The following is a 15214-nucleotide window of genomic DNA, read 5'->3' as shown; positions in this document are numbered from 1 at the left end:
GTCATTATTGAATGGCCACGATGCAAGAACCCGGCTTTCGGCATTCGTCATGCATTGTGGGCCCCACGATAGTATTGCATCTATCCGGAGGTGCGGCAGATCTGAAAAGCAAACACTCCGCTCACGTAGGAGCTTGTGCACGGTTACCAAGGGAAGAAGGCTGCATACACATTTTTTTCAAATCTAAAACAATTAATGGAAGGGAGCAAGATAGTTCATAAAGATCTAAGCGAGCATGAATTAAACGGGTGCGATAATACTAGCACTAATGCACCGGATCCCATCAGAACTCCGAAGTTAAGTGTGCTTGGGCGAGAGTAGTATTAGGATGGGTGACCTCCTGGGAAGTCCTTGTGTTGCACCCCAATTTTATTAATATTTTATTTCGATATCGTATTTGCAAATTCCATTTGTCGTTTCGGCGAGACAAACTCAAACAACGCGCCGGATACTCGGACCATTTGCGGCACGATCGTCATTACTGAATGGGAACCGTGCAAAAACCATGCTTTTGGCATTCGTCGTGCATTGTGGGCCCCGCGATAGTATTGCATCTATCCGGGGGTGCGGCAGATCTGAAAAGCAAAACACTCTGCTCACGTAGGAGCTTGTGCACGGTTACCAAGGGAGGAAGGCTGCATACACAGTTTTTTCAAGTCTAAAACAAATAATGGAGGGGAGCAAGATAGTGCATAAAGATCTAAGCGAGCATGAATTAAACGGGTGCGATCATACCAGCACTAATGCACCGGATCCCATCAGAACTCCGAAGTTAAGTGTGCATGGGCGAGAGTAGTACTAGGATGGGTGACCTCCTGGGAAGTCCTCGTGTTGCACCCCAATTTTATTAATATTTTATTTCGATATCGTATTTGCAAATTCCATTTGTCGTTTCGGCGAGACAAACGCAAACAACGCGCCGGATTCTCGGACCATTTGCGGCACGATTGTCATTACTGAATGGGAACCGTGAAAAAACCGGGCTTTTGGCATTCGTCGTGCATTGTGGGCCCCGCGATAGTATTGCATTTATCCGGGGGTGCGGCAGATCTAAAAAGCAAACACTCTGCTCACGTAAGAGCTTGTGCACGGTTACCAAGGGAGGAAGGCTGCATACACAGTTTTTTCAAGTCTAAAACAATTAATGGAGGGGAGCAAGATAGTGCATAAAGATCTAAGCGAGTATGAATTAAACGGGTGCGATCATACCAGCACTAATGCAATGGATCCCATCAGAACTCCAAAGTTAATCGTGCATGGGCGAGAGTAGTACTAGGATGGGTGACCTCCTGGGAAGTCCTCGTGTTGCACCCCAATTTTATTAATATTTTATTTTGATTTGTATTTGCAAATTCCATTTGTTGTTTCTGGGAGACAACTGGAAACAATGCGTCGGATACTCGGACCATTTGCGGCACGATCGTCATTACTGAATGGCAACGATGCAAGAACCGGGCTTTCGGCATTCGTCATGCATTGTGGGCCCCGCGATAGTATTGCATCTATCCGGGGGTGCGGCAGATCTGAAATGCAAACACTCTGCTCACGTACGAGCTTGTGCACGGTTACCAAGGGAGGAAGGCTGCATACACAGTTTTTTCAAATCTAAAACAATTAATGGAGGGGAGCAAGATAGTGCATAAAGATCTAAGCGAGCATGAATTAAACGGGTGCGATCATACCAGCACTAATGCACAGGATCCCATTAGAACTCCGAAGTTAACCGTGCTTGGGCGAGAGTAGTACTAGGATGGGTGACCTCCTGGGAAGTCCTCGTGTTGCACCCCAATTTTATTAATATTTTATTTTGATTTGTATTTGCAAATTCCATTTGTTGTTTCTGGGAGATACTGGAAACAATGCGTCGGATACTCGGACCATTTGCGGCACGATCGTCATTACTGGAATGGCCACGATGCAAGAACCGGGCTTTCGGCATTCATCATGCATTGTGGGCCCCACGATAGTATTGCATCTATCCGGAGGTGCGGCAGATCTGAAAAGCAAACACTCCGCTCACGTAGGAGCTTGTGCACGGTTACCAAGGGAAGAAGGCTGCATACACATTTTTTTCAAATCTAAAACAATTAATGGAAGGGAGCAAGATAGTTCATAAAGATCTAAGCGAGCATGAATTAAACGGGTGCGATCATACCAGCACAAATGCACCGGATCCCATCAGAACTCCGAAGTTAAGTGTGCTTGGGCGAGAGTAGTACTAGGATGGGTGACCTCCGGGGAAGTCCTCGTGTTGCACCCCAATTTTATTAATATTTTATTTCGATATCGTATTTGCAAATTCCATTTGTCGTTTCGGTGAGACAAACGCAAACAACGTGCCGGATACTCGGACCATTTGCGGCACGATTGTCATTACTGAATGGGAACCGTGCAAAAACCGGGCTTTTGGCATTCGTCGTGCATTGTGGGCCCCGCGATAGTATTGCATCTATCCGGGGGTGCGGCAGATCTGAAATGCAAACACTCTGCACACGTACGAGCTTGTGCACGGTTACCAAGGGAGGAAGGCTGCATACACAGTTTTTTCAAATCTAAAACAATTAATGGAGGGGAGCAAGTTAGTGCATAAAGATCTAAGCGAGCATGAATTAAACGGGTGCGATCATACCAGCACTAATGCACAGGATCCCATCAGAACTCCGAAGTTAAGCGTGCTTGGGCGAGACTATTACTAGGATGGGTGACCTCCTGGGAAGTCCTCGTGTTGCACCCCAATTTTATTAATATTTTATTTCGATATCGTATTTGCAAATTCCATTTGTCGTTTCGGCGAGACAAACGCAAACAACGTGCCGGATTCTCGGACCATTTGCGGCACGATTGTCATTACTGAATGGGAACCGTGCAAAAACCGGGCTTTTGGCATTCATCGTGCATTGTGGGCCCCGCGATATTATTGCATCTATCAGAGGGTGCGGCAGATCTGAAAAGCAAACACTCTGCTCACGTAGGAGCTTGTGCACGGTTACCCAGGGAGGAAGGCTGCATACACAGTTTTTTCAAGTCTAAAACAATTAATGGAGGGGAGCAAGATAGTGCATAAAGATCTAAGCGAGCATGAATTAAACGGGTGCGATCATACCAGCACTAATGCACCGGATCCCATCAGAACTCCGAAGTTAAGTGTGCATGGGCGGGAGTAGTCCTAGGATGGGTGACCTCCTGGGAAGTCCTCGTGTTGCACCCCAATTTTATTAATATTTTATTTCGATATCGTATTTGCAAATTCCATTTGTCGTTTCGGCGAGACAAACGCAAACAACGCGCCGGATACTCGGACCATTTGCGGCACGATTGTCATTACTGAATGGGAACCGTGAAAAAACCGGGCTTTTGGCATTCGTCGTGCATTGTGGGCCCCGCGATAGTATTGCATCTATCCGGGAGTGCGGCAGATCTAAAAAGCAATCACTCTGCTCACGTAAGAGCTTGTGCACGGTTACCTAGGGAGGAAGGCTGCATACACAGTTTTTTCAAGTCTAAAACAATTAATGGAGGGGAGCAAGATAGTGCATAAAGATCTAAGCGAGCATGAATTAAACGGGTGCGATCATACCAGCACTAATGCATCGGATCCCATCAGAACTCCGAAGTTAAGCGTGCTTGGGCGAGAGTAGTACTAGGATGGGTGACCTCCTGGGAAGTCCTCGTGTTGCACCCCAATTTTATTAATATTTTATTTTGATTTGTATTTGCAAATTCCATTTGTTGTTTCTGGGAGACAACTGGAAACAATGCGTCGGATACTCGGACCATTTGCGGCACGATCGTCATTACTGAATGGCAACGATGCAAGAACCGGGCTTTCGGCATTCGTCATGCATTGTGGGCCCCGCGATAGTATTGCATCTATCCGGGGGTGCGGCAGATCTGAAATGCAAACACTCTGCTCACGTAGGAGTTTGTGCACGGTTACCAAGGGAGGAAGGCTGCATACACAGTTTTTTCAAATCTAAAACAATTAATGGAGGGGAGCAAGATAGTGCATAAAGATCTAAGCGAGCATGAATTAAACGGGTGCGATCGTACCAGCACTAATGCATCGGATCCCAACAGAACTCCGAAGTTAAGCGTGCTTGGGCGAGAGTAGTACTAGGATGGGTGACCTCCTGGGAAGTCCTCGTGTTGCACCCCAATTTTATTAATATTTTATTTTGATTTGTATTTGCAAATTCCATTTGTTGTTTCTGGGAGACAACTGGAAACAATGCATCGGACACTCGGACCATTTGCGGCACGATCGTCATTACTGAATGGCAACGATGCAAGAACCGGGCTTTCGGCATTCGTCATGCATTGTGGGCCCCGCGATAGTATTGCATCTATCCGGGGGTGCGGCAGATCTGAAATAAAAACACTCTGCTCACGTACGAGCTTGTGCACGGTTACCAAGGGAGGAAGGCTGCATACACAGTTTTTTCAAATCTAAAACAATTAATGGAGGGGAGCAAGATAGTGCATAAAGATCTAAGCGAGCATGAATTAAACGGGTGCGATCATACCAGCACTAATGCACAGGATCCCATCAGAACTCCGAAGTTAAGCGTGCTTGGGCGAGAGTAGTACTAGGATGTGTGACCTCCTGGGAAGTCCTCGTGTTGCACCCCAATTTTATTAATATTTTATTTCGATATCGTATTTGCAAATTCCATTTGTCGTTTCGGCGAGACAAACGCAAACAACGTGCCGGATACTCGGACCATTTGCGGCACGATTGTCATTACTGAATGGGAACAGTGCAAAAACCGGGCTTTTGGCATTCATCGTGCATTGTGGGCCCCGCGATATTATTGCATCTATCAGGGGGTGCGGCAGATCTGAAAAGCAAACACTCTGCTCACGTAGGAACTTGTGCACGGTTACCAAGGGAGGAAGGCTGCATACACAGTTTTTTCAAGTCTAAAACAATTAATGGAGGGGAGCAAGATAGTGCATAAAGATCTAAGCGAGCATGAATTAAACGGGTTCGATCATACCATCACTAATGCACCGGATCCCATCAGAACTCCGAAGTTAAGTGTGCATGGGCGGGAGTAGTCCTAGGATGGGTGACCTCCTGGGAAGTCCTCGTGTTGCACCCCAATTTTATTAATATTTTATTTCGATATCGTATTTGCAAATTCCATTTGTCGTTTCGGCGAGACAAACGCAAACAACGCGCCGGATACTCGGACCATTTGCGGCACGATTGTCATTACTGAATGGGAACCGTGAAAAAACCGGGCTTTTGGCATTCGTCGTGCATTGTGGGCCCCGCAATAGTATTGCATCTATCCGGGGGTGCGGCAGATCTAAAAAGCAAACACTCTGCTCACGTAAGAGCTTGTGCACGGTTACCAAGGGAGGAAGGCTGCATACACAGTTTTTTTCAAGTCTAAAACAATTAATGGAGGGGAGCAAGATAGTGCATAAAGATCTAAGCGAGCATGAAATAAACGAGTGTCATACCAGCACTAATGCATCGGATCCCATCAGAACTCCGAAGTTAAGCGTGCTTGGGCGAGAGTAGTACTAGGATGGGTGACCTCCTGGGAAGTCCTCGTGTTGCACCCCAATTTTATTAATATTTTATTTTGATTTGTATTTGCAAATTCCATTTGTTGTTTCTGGGAGACAACTGGAAACAATGCGTCGGATACTCGGACCATTTGCGGCACGATCGTCATTACTGAATGGCAACGATGCAAGAACCGGGCTTTCGGCATTCGTCATGCATTGTGGGCCCCGCGATAGTATTGCATCTATCCGGGGGTGCGGCAGATCTGAAATACAAACACTCTGCTCACGTAGGAGCTTGTGCACGGTTACCAAGGGAGGAAGGCTGCATACACAGTTTTTTCAAGTCTAAAACAATTAATGGAGGGGAGCAAGATAGTGCATAAAGATCTAAGCGAGCATGAATTAAACGGGTGCGATCATACCAGCACTAATGCACCGGATCCCATCAGAACTCCGAAGTTAAGTGTGCATGGGCGGGAGTAGTCCTAGGATGGGTGACCTCCTGGGAAGTCCTCGTGTTGCACCCCAATTTTATTAATATTTCATTTTGATTTGTATTTGCAAATTCCATTTGTTGTTTCTGGGAGACAACTGGAAACAATGCGTCGGATACTCGGACCATTTGCGGCACGATCGTCATTACTGAATGGCAACGATGCAAGAACCGGGCTTTCGGCATTCGTCATGCATTGTGGGCCCCGCGATAGTATTGCATCTATCCGGGGGTGCGGCAGATCTGAAATGCAAACACTCTGCTCACGTAGGAGCTTGTGCACGGTTACCAAGGGAGGAAGGCTGCATAAACAGTTTTTTCAAATCTAAAACAATTAATGGAGGGGAGCAAGATAGTGCATAAAGATCTAAGCGAGCATGAATTAAACGGGTGCGATCATACCAGCACTAATGCACCGGATCCCATCAGAACTCCGAAGTTAAGTGTGCTTGGGCGAGCGTAGTACTAGGATGGGTGACCTCCTGTGAAGTCCTCGTGTTGCACCCCAATTTTATTAATATTTTGTTTCGATATCGTATTTGCAAATTCCATTTGTCGTTTCGGCGAGACAAACGCAAACAACGCGCCGGATACTCGGACCATTTGCGGCACAATCGTCATTACTGAATGAGAACCGTGCAAAAACCGGGCTTTTGGCATTCGTCGTGCATTGTGGGCCCCGCGATAGTATTGCATTTATCCGGGGGTGCGACAGATCTGAAAAGCAAACACTCTGCTCACGTAGGAGCTTGTGCACGGTTACCAAGGGAGGAAGGCTGCATACACAGTTTTTTTCAAGTCTAAAACAATTAATGGAGGGGAGCAAGATAGTGCATAAAGATCTAAGCGAGCATGAAATAAACGGGTGTCATACCAGCACTAATGCATCGGATCCCATCAGAACTCCGAAGTTAAGCGTGCTTGGGCGAGAGTAGTAATAGGATGGGTGACCTCCTGGGAAGTCCTCGTGTTGCACCCCAATTTTATTAATATTTTATTTTGATTTGTATTTGCAAATTCCATTTGTTGTTTCTGGGAGACAACTGGAAACAATGCGTCGGATACTCGGACCATTTGCGGCACGATCGTCATTACTGAATGGCAACGATGCAAGAACCGGGCTTTCGGCATTCGTCATGCATTGTGGGCCCCGCGATAGTATTGCATCTATCCGGGGGTGCGGCAGATCTGAAATACAAACACTCTGCTCACGTAGGAGCTTGTGCACGGTTACCAAGGGAGGAAGGCTGCATACACAGTTTTTTCAAGTCTAAAACAATTAATGGAGGGGAGCAAGATAGTGCATAAAGATCTAAGCGAGCATGAATTAAACGGGTGCGATCATACCAGCACTAATGCACCGGATCCCATCAGAACTCCGAAGTTAAGTGTGCATGGGCGGGAGTAGTCCTAGGATGGGTGACCTCCTGGGAAGTCCTCGTGTTGCACCCCAATTTTATTAATATTTTATTTCGATATCGTATTTGCAAATTCCATTAATCGTTTCGGCGAGACAAACGCAAACAACGCGCCGGATACTCGGACCATTTGCGGCACGATTGTCATTACTGAATGGGAACCGTGAAAAAACCGGGCTTTTGGCATTCGTCGTGCATTGTGGGCCCCGCGATAATTTTGCATCTATCCGGGGGTGCGGCAGATCTAAAAAGCAAACACTCTGCTCACATAAGAGCTTGTGCACGGTTACCAAGGGAGGAAGGCTGCATACACAGTTTTTTTCAAGTCTAAAACAATTAATGGAGGGGAGCAAGATAGTGCATAAAGATCTAAGCGAGCATGAATTAAACGGGTGCGATCATACCAGCACTAATGCACCGGATCCCATCAGAACTCCGAAGTTAAGCGTGCTTGGGCGAGAGTAGTACTAGGATGGGTGACCTCCTGGGAAGTCCTCGTGTTGCACCCCAATTTTATTAATATTTTATTTTGATTTGTATTTGCAAATTCCATTTGTTGTTTCTGGGAGACAACTGGAAACAATGCGTCGGATACTCGGACCATTTGCGGCACGATCGTCATTACTGAATGGCAACGATGCAAGAACCGGGCTTTCGGCATTTGTCATGCACTGTGGGCCCCGCGATAGTATTGCATCTATCCGGGGGTGCGGCAGATCTGAAATACAAACACTTTGCTCACGTAGGAGCTTGTGCACGGTTACCAAGGGAGGAAGGCTGCATACACAGTTTTTTCAAATCTAAAACAATTAATGGAGGGGAGCAAGATAGTGCATAAAGATCTAAGCGAGCATGAATTAAACGGGTGCGATCATACCAGCACTAATGCACCGGATCCCATCAGAACTCCGAAGTTAAGCGTGCTTGGGCGAGAGTAGTACTAGGATGGGTGACCTCCTGGGAAGTCCTCGTGTTGCACCCCAATTTTATTAATATTTTATTTTGATTTGTATTTGCAAATTCCATTTGTTGTTTCTGGGAGACAACTGGAAACAATGCGTCGGATACTCGGACCATTTGCGGCACGATCGTCATTACTGAATGGCAACGATGCAAGAACCGGGCTTTCGGCATTCGTCATGCATTGTGGGCCCCGCGATAGTATTGCATCTATCCGGGGGTGCGGCAGATCTGAAATGCAAACACTCTGCTCACGTAGGAGCTTGTGCACGGTTACCAAGGGAGGAAGGCTGCATACACAGTTTTTTCAAATCTAAAACAATTAATGGAGGGGAGCAAGATAGTGCATAAAGATCTAAGCGAGCATGAATTAAACGGGTGCGATCATACCAGCACTAATGCACAGGATCCCATCAGAACTCCGAAGTTAAGCGTGCTTGGGCGAGAGTAGTACTAGGATGGTTGACCTCCTGGGAAGTCCTCGTGTTGCACCCCAATTTTATTAATATTTTATTTCGATATCGTATTTGCAAATTCCATTTGTCGTTTCGGCGAGACAAACGCAAACAACGTGCCGGATACTCGGACCATTTGCGGCACGATTGTCATTACTGAATGGGAACCGTGCAAAAACCGGGCTTTTGGCATTCATCGTGCATTGTGGGCCCCGCGATATTATTGCATCTATCAGGGGGTGCGGCAGATCTGAAAAGCAAACACTCTGCTCACGTAGGAGCTTGTGCACGGTTACCAAGGGAGGAAGGCTGCATACACAGTTTTTTCAAGTCTAAAACAATTAATGGAGGGGAGCAAGATAGTGCATAAAGATCTAAGCGAGTATGAATTAAACGGGTGCGATCATACCAGCACTAATGCACTGGATCCCATCAGAACTCCGAAGTTAAGCGTGCTTGGGCGAGAGTAGTACTAGGATGGGTGACCTCCTGGGAAGTCCTCGTGTTGCACCCCAATTTTATTAATATTTTATTTTGATTTGTATTTGGAAATTCCATTTGTTGTTTCTGGGAGATACTGGAAACAATGCGTCGGATACTCGGACCATTTGCGGCACGATCGTCATTACTGAATGGCCACGATGCAAGAACCGGGCTTTCGGCATTCGTCATGCATTGTGGGCCCCACGATAGTATTGCATCTATCCGGAGGTGCGGCAGATCTGAAAAGCAAACACTCCGCTCACGTAGGAGCTTGTGCACGGTTACCAAGGGAAGAAGGCTGCATACACATTTTTTTCAAATCTAAAACAATTAATGGAAGGGAGCAAGATACGTCATAAAGATCTAAGCGAGCATGAATTAAATGGGTGCGATCATACCAGCACTAATGCACCGGATCCCATCAGAACTCCGAAGTTAAGTGTGCTTGGGCGAGAGTAGTATTAGGATGGGTGACCTCCTGGGAAGTCCTTGTGTTGCACTCCAATTTTATTAATATTTTATTTCGATATCGTATTTGCAAATTCCATTTGTCGTTTCGGCGAGACAAACTCAAACAACGCGCCGGATACTCGGACCATTTGCGGCACGATCGTCATTACTGAATGGGAACCGTGCAAAAACCGGGCTTTTGGCATTCGTCGTGCATTGTGGGCCCCGCGATAGTATTGCATCTATCCGGGGGTGCGGCAGATCTAAAAAGCAAACACTCTGCTCACGTAAGAGCTTGTGCACGGTTACCAAGGGAGGAAGGCTGCATACACAGTTTTTTCAAGTCTAAAACAATTAATGGAGGGGAGCAAGATAGTGCATAAAGATCTAAGCGAGCATGAATTAAACGGGTGTGATCATACCAGCACTAATGCACCGGATCCCATCAGAACTCCGAAGTTAAGCGTTCTTGGGCGAGAGTAGTACTAGGATGGGTGACCTCCTGGGAAGTCCTCGTGTTGCACCCCAATTTTATTAATATTTTATTTTGATTTGTATTTGCAAATTCCATTTGTTGTTTCTGGGAGACAACTGGAAACAATGCGTCGGATACTCGGACCATTTGCGGCACGATCGTCATTACTGAATGGCAACGATGCAAGAACCGGGCTTTCGGCATTCGTCATGCATTGTGGGCCCCGCGATAGTATTGCATCTATCCGGGGGTGCGGCAGATCTGAAATGCAAACACTCTGCTCACGTACGAGCTTGTGCACGGTTACCAAGAGAGGAAGGCTGCATACACAGTTTTTTCAAATCTAAAACAATTAATGGAGGGGAGCAAGATAGTGCATAAAGATCTAAGCGAGCATGAATTAAACGGGTGCGATCATACCAGCACTAATGCACAGGATCCCATCAGAACTCCGAAGTTAAGCGTTCTTGGGCGAGAGTAGTAGTAGGATGGGTGACCTCTTGGGAAGTCCTCGTGTTGCACCCCAATTTTATTAATATTTTATTTCGATATCGTATTTGCAAATTCCATTTGTCGTTTCGGCGAGACAAACGCAAACAACGTGCCGAATACTCGGACCATTTGCGGCACGATTGTCATTACTGAATGGGAACCGTGCAAAAACCGTGCTTTTGGCATTCATCGTGCATTGTGGGCCCCGCGATATTATTGCATCTATCAGGGGGTGCGGCAGATCTGAAAAGCAAACACTCTGCTCACGTAGGAGCTTGTGCACGGTTACCAAGGGAGGAAGGCTGCATACACAGTTTTTTCAAGTCTAACACAATTAATGGAGGGGAGCAAGATAGTGCATAAAGATCTAAGCGAGCATGAATTAAACGGGTGCGATCATACCAGCACTAATGCACCGGATCCCATCGGAACTCCGAAGTTAAGCGTGCTTGGGCGAGAGTAGTACTAGGATGGGTGACCTCCTGGGAAGTCCTTGTGTTGCACCCCAATTTTATTAATATTTTATTTTGATTTGTATTTGCAAATTCCATTTGTTGTTTCTGGGAGATACTGGAAACAATGCGTCGGATACTCGGACCATTTGCGGCACGATCGTCATTATTGAATGGCCACGATGCAAGAACCCGGCTTTCGGCATTCGTCATGCATTGTGGGCCCCACGATAGTATTGCATCTATCCGGAGGTGCGGCAGATCTGAAAAGCAAACACTCCGCTCACGTAGGAGCTTGTGCACGGTTACCAAGGGAAGAAGGCTGCATACACATTTTTTTCAAATCTAAAACAATTAATGGAAGGGAGCAAGATAGTTCATAAAGATCTAAGCGAGCATGAATTAAACGGGTGCGATAATACTAGCACTAATGCACCGGATCCCATCAGAACTCCGAAGTTAAGTGTGCTTGGGCGAGAGTAGTATTAGGATGGGTGACCTCCTGGGAAGTCCTTGTGTTGCACCCCAATTTTATTAATATTTTATTTCGATATCGTATTTGCAAATTCCATTTGTCGTTTCGGCGAGACAAACTCAAACAACGCGCCGGATACTCGGACCATTTGCGGCACGATCGTCATTACTGAATGGGAACCGTGCAAAAACCATGCTTTTGGCATTCGTCGTGCATTGTGGGCCCCGCGATAGTATTGCATCTATCCGGGGGTGCGGCAGATCTGAAAAGCAAAACACTCTGCTCACGTAGGAGCTTGTGCACGGTTACCAAGGGAGGAAGGCTGCATACACAGTTTTTTCAAGTCTAAAACAAATAATGGAGGGGAGCAAGATAGTGCATAAAGATCTAAGCGAGCATGAATTAAACGGGTGCGATCATACCAGCACTAATGCACCGGATCCCATCAGAACTCCGAAGTTAAGTGTGCATGGGCGAGAGTAGTACTAGGATGGGTGACCTCCTGGGAAGTCCTCGTGTTGCACCCCAATTTTATTAATATTTTATTTCGATATCGTATTTGCAAATTCCATTTGTCGTTTCGGCGAGACAAACGCAAACAACGCGCCGGATTCTCGGACCATTTGCGGCACGATTGTCATTACTGAATGGGAACCGTGAAAAAACCGGGCTTTTGGCATTCGTCGTGCATTGTGGGCCCCGCGATAGTATTGCATTTATCCGGGGGTGCGGCAGATCTAAAAAGCAAACACTCTGCTCACGTAAGAGCTTGTGCACGGTTACCAAGGGAGGAAGGCTGCATACACAGTTTTTTCAAGTCTAAAACAATTAATGGAGGGGAGCAAGATAGTGCATAAAGATCTAAGCGAGTATGAATTAAACGGGTGCGATCATACCAGCACCAATGCAATGGATCCCATCAGAACTCCAAAGTTAATCGTGCATGGGCGAGAGTAGTACTAGGATGGGTGACCTCCTGGGAAGTCCCCGTGTTGCACCCCAATTTTATTAATATTTTATTTTGATTTGTATTTGCAAATTCCATTTGTTGTTTCTGGGAGACAACTGGAAACAATGCGTCGGATACTCGGACCATTTGCGGCACGATCGTCATTACTGAATGGCAACGATGCAAGAACCGGGCTTTCGGCATTCGTCATGCATTGTGGGCCCCGCGATAGTATTGCATCTATCCGGGGGTGCGGCAGATCTGAAATGCAAACACTCTGCTCACGTACGAGCTTGTGCACGGTTACCAAGGGAGGAAGGCTGCATACACAGTTTTTTCAAATCTAAAACAATTAATGGAGGGGAGCAAGATAGTGCATAAAGATCTAAGCGAGCATGAATTAAACGGGTGCGATCATACCAGCACTAATGCATCGGATCCCATCAGAACTCCGAAGTTAAGCGTGCTTGGGCGAGAGTAGTACTAGGATGGGTGACCTCCTGGGAAGTCCTCGTGTTGCACCCCAATTTTATTAATATTTTATTTTGATTTGTATTTGCAAATTCCATTTGTTGTTTCTGGGAGACAACTGGAAACAATGCGTCGGATACTCGGACCATTTGCGGCACGATCGTCATTACTGAATGGCAACGATGCAAGAACCGGGCTTTCGGCATTCGTCATGCATTGTGGGCCCCGCGATAGTATTGCATCTATCCGGGGGTGCGGCAGATCTGAAATGCAAACACTCTGCTCACGTAGGAGTTTGTGCACGGTTACCAAGGGAGGAAGGCTGCATACACAGTTTTTTCAAATCTAAAACAATTAATGGAGGGGAGCAAGATAGTGCATAAAGATCTAAGCGAGCATGAATTAAACGGGTGCGATCGTACCAGCTCTAATGCATCGGATCCCAACAGAACTCCGAAGTTAAGCGTGCTTGGGCGAGAGTAGTACTAGGATGGGTGACCTCCTGGGAAGTCCTCGTGTTGCACCCCAATTTTATTAATATTTTATTTTGATTTGTATTTGCAAATTCCATTTGTTGTTTCTGGGAGACAACTGGAAACAATGCATCGGACACTCGGACCATTTGCGGCACGATCGTCATTACTGAATGGCAACGATGCAAGAACCGGGCTTTCGGCATTCGTCATGCATTGTGGGCCCCGCGATAGTATTGCATCTATCCGGGGGTGCGGCAGATCTGAAATGCAAACACTCTGCTCACGTACGAGCTTGTGCACGGTTACCAAGGGAGGAAGGCTGCATACACAGTTTTTTCAAATCTAAAACAATTAATGGAGGGGAGCAAGATAGTGCATAAAGATCTAAGCGAGCATGAATTAAACGGGTGCGATCATACCAGCACTAATGCACAGGATCCCATCAGAACTCCGAAGTTAAGCGTGCTTGGGCGAGAGTAGTACTAGGATGTGTGACCTCCTGGGAAGTCCTCGTGTTGCACCCCAATTTTATTAATATTTTATTTCGATATCGTATTTGCAAATTCCATTTGTCGTTTCGGCGAGACAAACGCAAACAACGTGCCGGATACTCGGACCATTTGCGGCACGATTGTCATTACTGAATGGGAACAGTGCAAAAACCGGGCTTTTGGCATTCATCGTGCATTGTGGGCCCCGCGATATTATTGCATCTATCAGGGGGTGCGGCAGATCTGAAAAGCAAACACTCTGCTCACGTAGGAACTTGTGCACGGTTACCAAGGGAGGAAGGCTGCATACACAGTTTTTTCAAGTCTAAAACAATTAATGGAGGGGAGCAAGATAGTGCATAAAGATCTAAGCGAGCATGAATTAAACGGGTTCGATCATACCATCACTAATGCACCGGATCCCATCAGAACTCCGAAGTTAAGTGTGCATGGGCGGGAGTAGTCCTAGGATGGGTGACCTCCTGGGAAGTCCTCGTGTTGCACCCCAATTTTATTAATATTTTATTTCGATATCGTATTTGCAAATTCCATTTGTCGTTTCGGCGAGACAAACGCAAACAACGCGCCGGATACTCGGACCATTTGCGGCACGATTGTCATTACTGAATGGGAACCGTGAAAAAACCGGGCTTTTGGCATTCGTCGTGCATTGTGGGCCCCGCGATAGTATTGCATCTATCCGGGGGTGCGGCAGATCTAAAAAGCAAACACTCTGCTCACGTAAGAGCTTGTGCACGGTTACCAAGGGAGGAAGGCTGCATACACAGTTTTTTTCAAGTCTAAAACAATTAATGGAGGGGAGCAAGATAGTGCATAAAGATCTAAGCGAGCATGAAATAAACGGGTGTCATACCAGCACTAATGCATCGGATCCCATCAGAACTCCGAAGTTAAGCGTGCTTGGGCGAGAGTAGTACTAGGATGGGTGACCTCCTGGGAAGTCCTCGTGTTGCACCCCAATTTTATTAATATTTTATTTTGATTTGTATTTGCAAATTCCATTTGTTGTTTCTGGGAGACAACTGGAAACAATGCGTCGGATACTCGGACCATTTGCGGCACGATCGTCATTACTGAATGGCAACGATGCAAGAACCGGGCTTTCGGCATTCGTCATGCATTGTGGGCCCCGC

The 15214-nt window shown here is 46.4% G+C and overlaps 27 non-coding genes and 5 pseudogenes across 27 annotated transcripts; all 32 read left to right on the top strand.

Moving 5' to 3' along the window:
• The first annotated feature begins 246 nt into the window (after nt 1-246).
• On the top strand, nt 247-365 carry LOC148795135 (5S ribosomal RNA). The gene has a single exon (XR_016069364.1). It is a non-coding gene; the product is annotated as a 5S ribosomal RNA (ribosomal RNA).
• A 356-nt stretch (nt 366-721) lies between these two features.
• Nucleotides 722-840, top strand: LOC148795134 (5S ribosomal RNA). The gene has a single exon (XR_016071572.1). It is a non-coding gene; the product is annotated as a 5S ribosomal RNA (ribosomal RNA).
• A 355-nt stretch (nt 841-1195) lies between these two features.
• Nucleotides 1196-1314, top strand: LOC148795133 (5S ribosomal RNA). Its single transcript, XR_016068758.1, has one exon. It is a non-coding gene; the product is annotated as a 5S ribosomal RNA (ribosomal RNA).
• A 354-nt stretch (nt 1315-1668) lies between these two features.
• LOC148795132 (5S ribosomal RNA) lies at nt 1669-1787 on the top strand. Its single transcript, XR_016075368.1, has one exon. It is a non-coding gene; the product is annotated as a 5S ribosomal RNA (ribosomal RNA).
• A 354-nt stretch (nt 1788-2141) lies between these two features.
• LOC148795131 (5S ribosomal RNA) lies at nt 2142-2260 on the top strand. The gene has a single exon (XR_016070934.1). It is a non-coding gene; the product is annotated as a 5S ribosomal RNA (ribosomal RNA).
• A 355-nt stretch (nt 2261-2615) lies between these two features.
• On the top strand, nt 2616-2734 carry LOC148795130 (5S ribosomal RNA). The gene has a single exon (XR_016069728.1). It is a non-coding gene; the product is annotated as a 5S ribosomal RNA (ribosomal RNA).
• Nucleotides 2735-3089: 355 nt separating this feature from the next.
• LOC148795129 (5S ribosomal RNA) lies at nt 3090-3208 on the top strand. The gene has a single exon (XR_016073755.1). It is a non-coding gene; the product is annotated as a 5S ribosomal RNA (ribosomal RNA).
• Nucleotides 3209-3563: 355 nt separating this feature from the next.
• LOC148795128 (5S ribosomal RNA) lies at nt 3564-3682 on the top strand. The gene has a single exon (XR_016071866.1). It is a non-coding gene; the product is annotated as a 5S ribosomal RNA (ribosomal RNA).
• Nucleotides 3683-4036: 354 nt separating this feature from the next.
• On the top strand, nt 4037-4155 carry LOC148795127 (5S ribosomal RNA). Its single transcript, XR_016069401.1, has one exon. It is a non-coding gene; the product is annotated as a 5S ribosomal RNA (ribosomal RNA).
• A 354-nt stretch (nt 4156-4509) lies between these two features.
• LOC148795126 (5S ribosomal RNA) lies at nt 4510-4628 on the top strand. The gene has a single exon (XR_016069342.1). It is a non-coding gene; the product is annotated as a 5S ribosomal RNA (ribosomal RNA).
• Nucleotides 4629-4983: 355 nt separating this feature from the next.
• LOC148795125 (5S ribosomal RNA) lies at nt 4984-5102 on the top strand (annotated as a pseudogene).
• A 356-nt stretch (nt 5103-5458) lies between these two features.
• LOC148795124 (5S ribosomal RNA) lies at nt 5459-5574 on the top strand (annotated as a pseudogene).
• A 354-nt stretch (nt 5575-5928) lies between these two features.
• On the top strand, nt 5929-6047 carry LOC148795123 (5S ribosomal RNA). The gene has a single exon (XR_016073754.1). It is a non-coding gene; the product is annotated as a 5S ribosomal RNA (ribosomal RNA).
• Nucleotides 6048-6401: 354 nt separating this feature from the next.
• Nucleotides 6402-6520, top strand: LOC148795122 (5S ribosomal RNA). The gene has a single exon (XR_016073229.1). It is a non-coding gene; the product is annotated as a 5S ribosomal RNA (ribosomal RNA).
• Nucleotides 6521-6876: 356 nt separating this feature from the next.
• On the top strand, nt 6877-6992 carry LOC148795121 (5S ribosomal RNA; annotated as a pseudogene).
• Nucleotides 6993-7346: 354 nt separating this feature from the next.
• LOC148795120 (5S ribosomal RNA) lies at nt 7347-7465 on the top strand. Its single transcript, XR_016073753.1, has one exon. It is a non-coding gene; the product is annotated as a 5S ribosomal RNA (ribosomal RNA).
• A 356-nt stretch (nt 7466-7821) lies between these two features.
• On the top strand, nt 7822-7940 carry LOC148795119 (5S ribosomal RNA). Its single transcript, XR_016071667.1, has one exon. It is a non-coding gene; the product is annotated as a 5S ribosomal RNA (ribosomal RNA).
• Nucleotides 7941-8294: 354 nt separating this feature from the next.
• On the top strand, nt 8295-8413 carry LOC148795118 (5S ribosomal RNA). Its single transcript, XR_016071656.1, has one exon. It is a non-coding gene; the product is annotated as a 5S ribosomal RNA (ribosomal RNA).
• A 354-nt stretch (nt 8414-8767) lies between these two features.
• LOC148795117 (5S ribosomal RNA) lies at nt 8768-8886 on the top strand. The gene has a single exon (XR_016074810.1). It is a non-coding gene; the product is annotated as a 5S ribosomal RNA (ribosomal RNA).
• A 355-nt stretch (nt 8887-9241) lies between these two features.
• LOC148795116 (5S ribosomal RNA) lies at nt 9242-9360 on the top strand. The gene has a single exon (XR_016071519.1). It is a non-coding gene; the product is annotated as a 5S ribosomal RNA (ribosomal RNA).
• Nucleotides 9361-9713: 353 nt separating this feature from the next.
• On the top strand, nt 9714-9832 carry LOC148795115 (5S ribosomal RNA). Its single transcript, XR_016074367.1, has one exon. It is a non-coding gene; the product is annotated as a 5S ribosomal RNA (ribosomal RNA).
• Nucleotides 9833-10187: 355 nt separating this feature from the next.
• Nucleotides 10188-10306, top strand: LOC148795114 (5S ribosomal RNA). The gene has a single exon (XR_016072899.1). It is a non-coding gene; the product is annotated as a 5S ribosomal RNA (ribosomal RNA).
• A 354-nt stretch (nt 10307-10660) lies between these two features.
• Nucleotides 10661-10779, top strand: LOC148795113 (5S ribosomal RNA). Its single transcript, XR_016069800.1, has one exon. It is a non-coding gene; the product is annotated as a 5S ribosomal RNA (ribosomal RNA).
• Nucleotides 10780-11134: 355 nt separating this feature from the next.
• LOC148795112 (5S ribosomal RNA) lies at nt 11135-11253 on the top strand. Its single transcript, XR_016071878.1, has one exon. It is a non-coding gene; the product is annotated as a 5S ribosomal RNA (ribosomal RNA).
• A 353-nt stretch (nt 11254-11606) lies between these two features.
• LOC148795111 (5S ribosomal RNA) lies at nt 11607-11725 on the top strand. The gene has a single exon (XR_016069363.1). It is a non-coding gene; the product is annotated as a 5S ribosomal RNA (ribosomal RNA).
• Nucleotides 11726-12081: 356 nt separating this feature from the next.
• LOC148795110 (5S ribosomal RNA) lies at nt 12082-12200 on the top strand. The gene has a single exon (XR_016071571.1). It is a non-coding gene; the product is annotated as a 5S ribosomal RNA (ribosomal RNA).
• A 355-nt stretch (nt 12201-12555) lies between these two features.
• On the top strand, nt 12556-12674 carry LOC148795109 (5S ribosomal RNA). Its single transcript, XR_016070381.1, has one exon. It is a non-coding gene; the product is annotated as a 5S ribosomal RNA (ribosomal RNA).
• Nucleotides 12675-13028: 354 nt separating this feature from the next.
• LOC148795108 (5S ribosomal RNA) lies at nt 13029-13147 on the top strand. The gene has a single exon (XR_016071865.1). It is a non-coding gene; the product is annotated as a 5S ribosomal RNA (ribosomal RNA).
• Nucleotides 13148-13501: 354 nt separating this feature from the next.
• On the top strand, nt 13502-13620 carry LOC148795107 (5S ribosomal RNA). Its single transcript, XR_016070588.1, has one exon. It is a non-coding gene; the product is annotated as a 5S ribosomal RNA (ribosomal RNA).
• Nucleotides 13621-13974: 354 nt separating this feature from the next.
• On the top strand, nt 13975-14093 carry LOC148795106 (5S ribosomal RNA). Its single transcript, XR_016069341.1, has one exon. It is a non-coding gene; the product is annotated as a 5S ribosomal RNA (ribosomal RNA).
• Nucleotides 14094-14448: 355 nt separating this feature from the next.
• Nucleotides 14449-14567, top strand: LOC148795105 (5S ribosomal RNA; annotated as a pseudogene).
• A 356-nt stretch (nt 14568-14923) lies between these two features.
• LOC148795104 (5S ribosomal RNA) lies at nt 14924-15039 on the top strand (annotated as a pseudogene).
• Nucleotides 15040-15214: the final 175 nt, after the last annotated feature.

Source organism: Nelumbo nucifera, chromosome 4 (genome assembly GCF_055504915.1).
Source record: "Nelumbo nucifera cultivar China Antique chromosome 4, China Antique-T2T, whole genome shotgun sequence".
NCBI lineage: Eukaryota > Viridiplantae > Streptophyta > Magnoliopsida > Proteales > Nelumbonaceae > Nelumbo > Nelumbo nucifera.
This window is presented reverse-complemented; position numbering and strand designations above follow the sequence as displayed.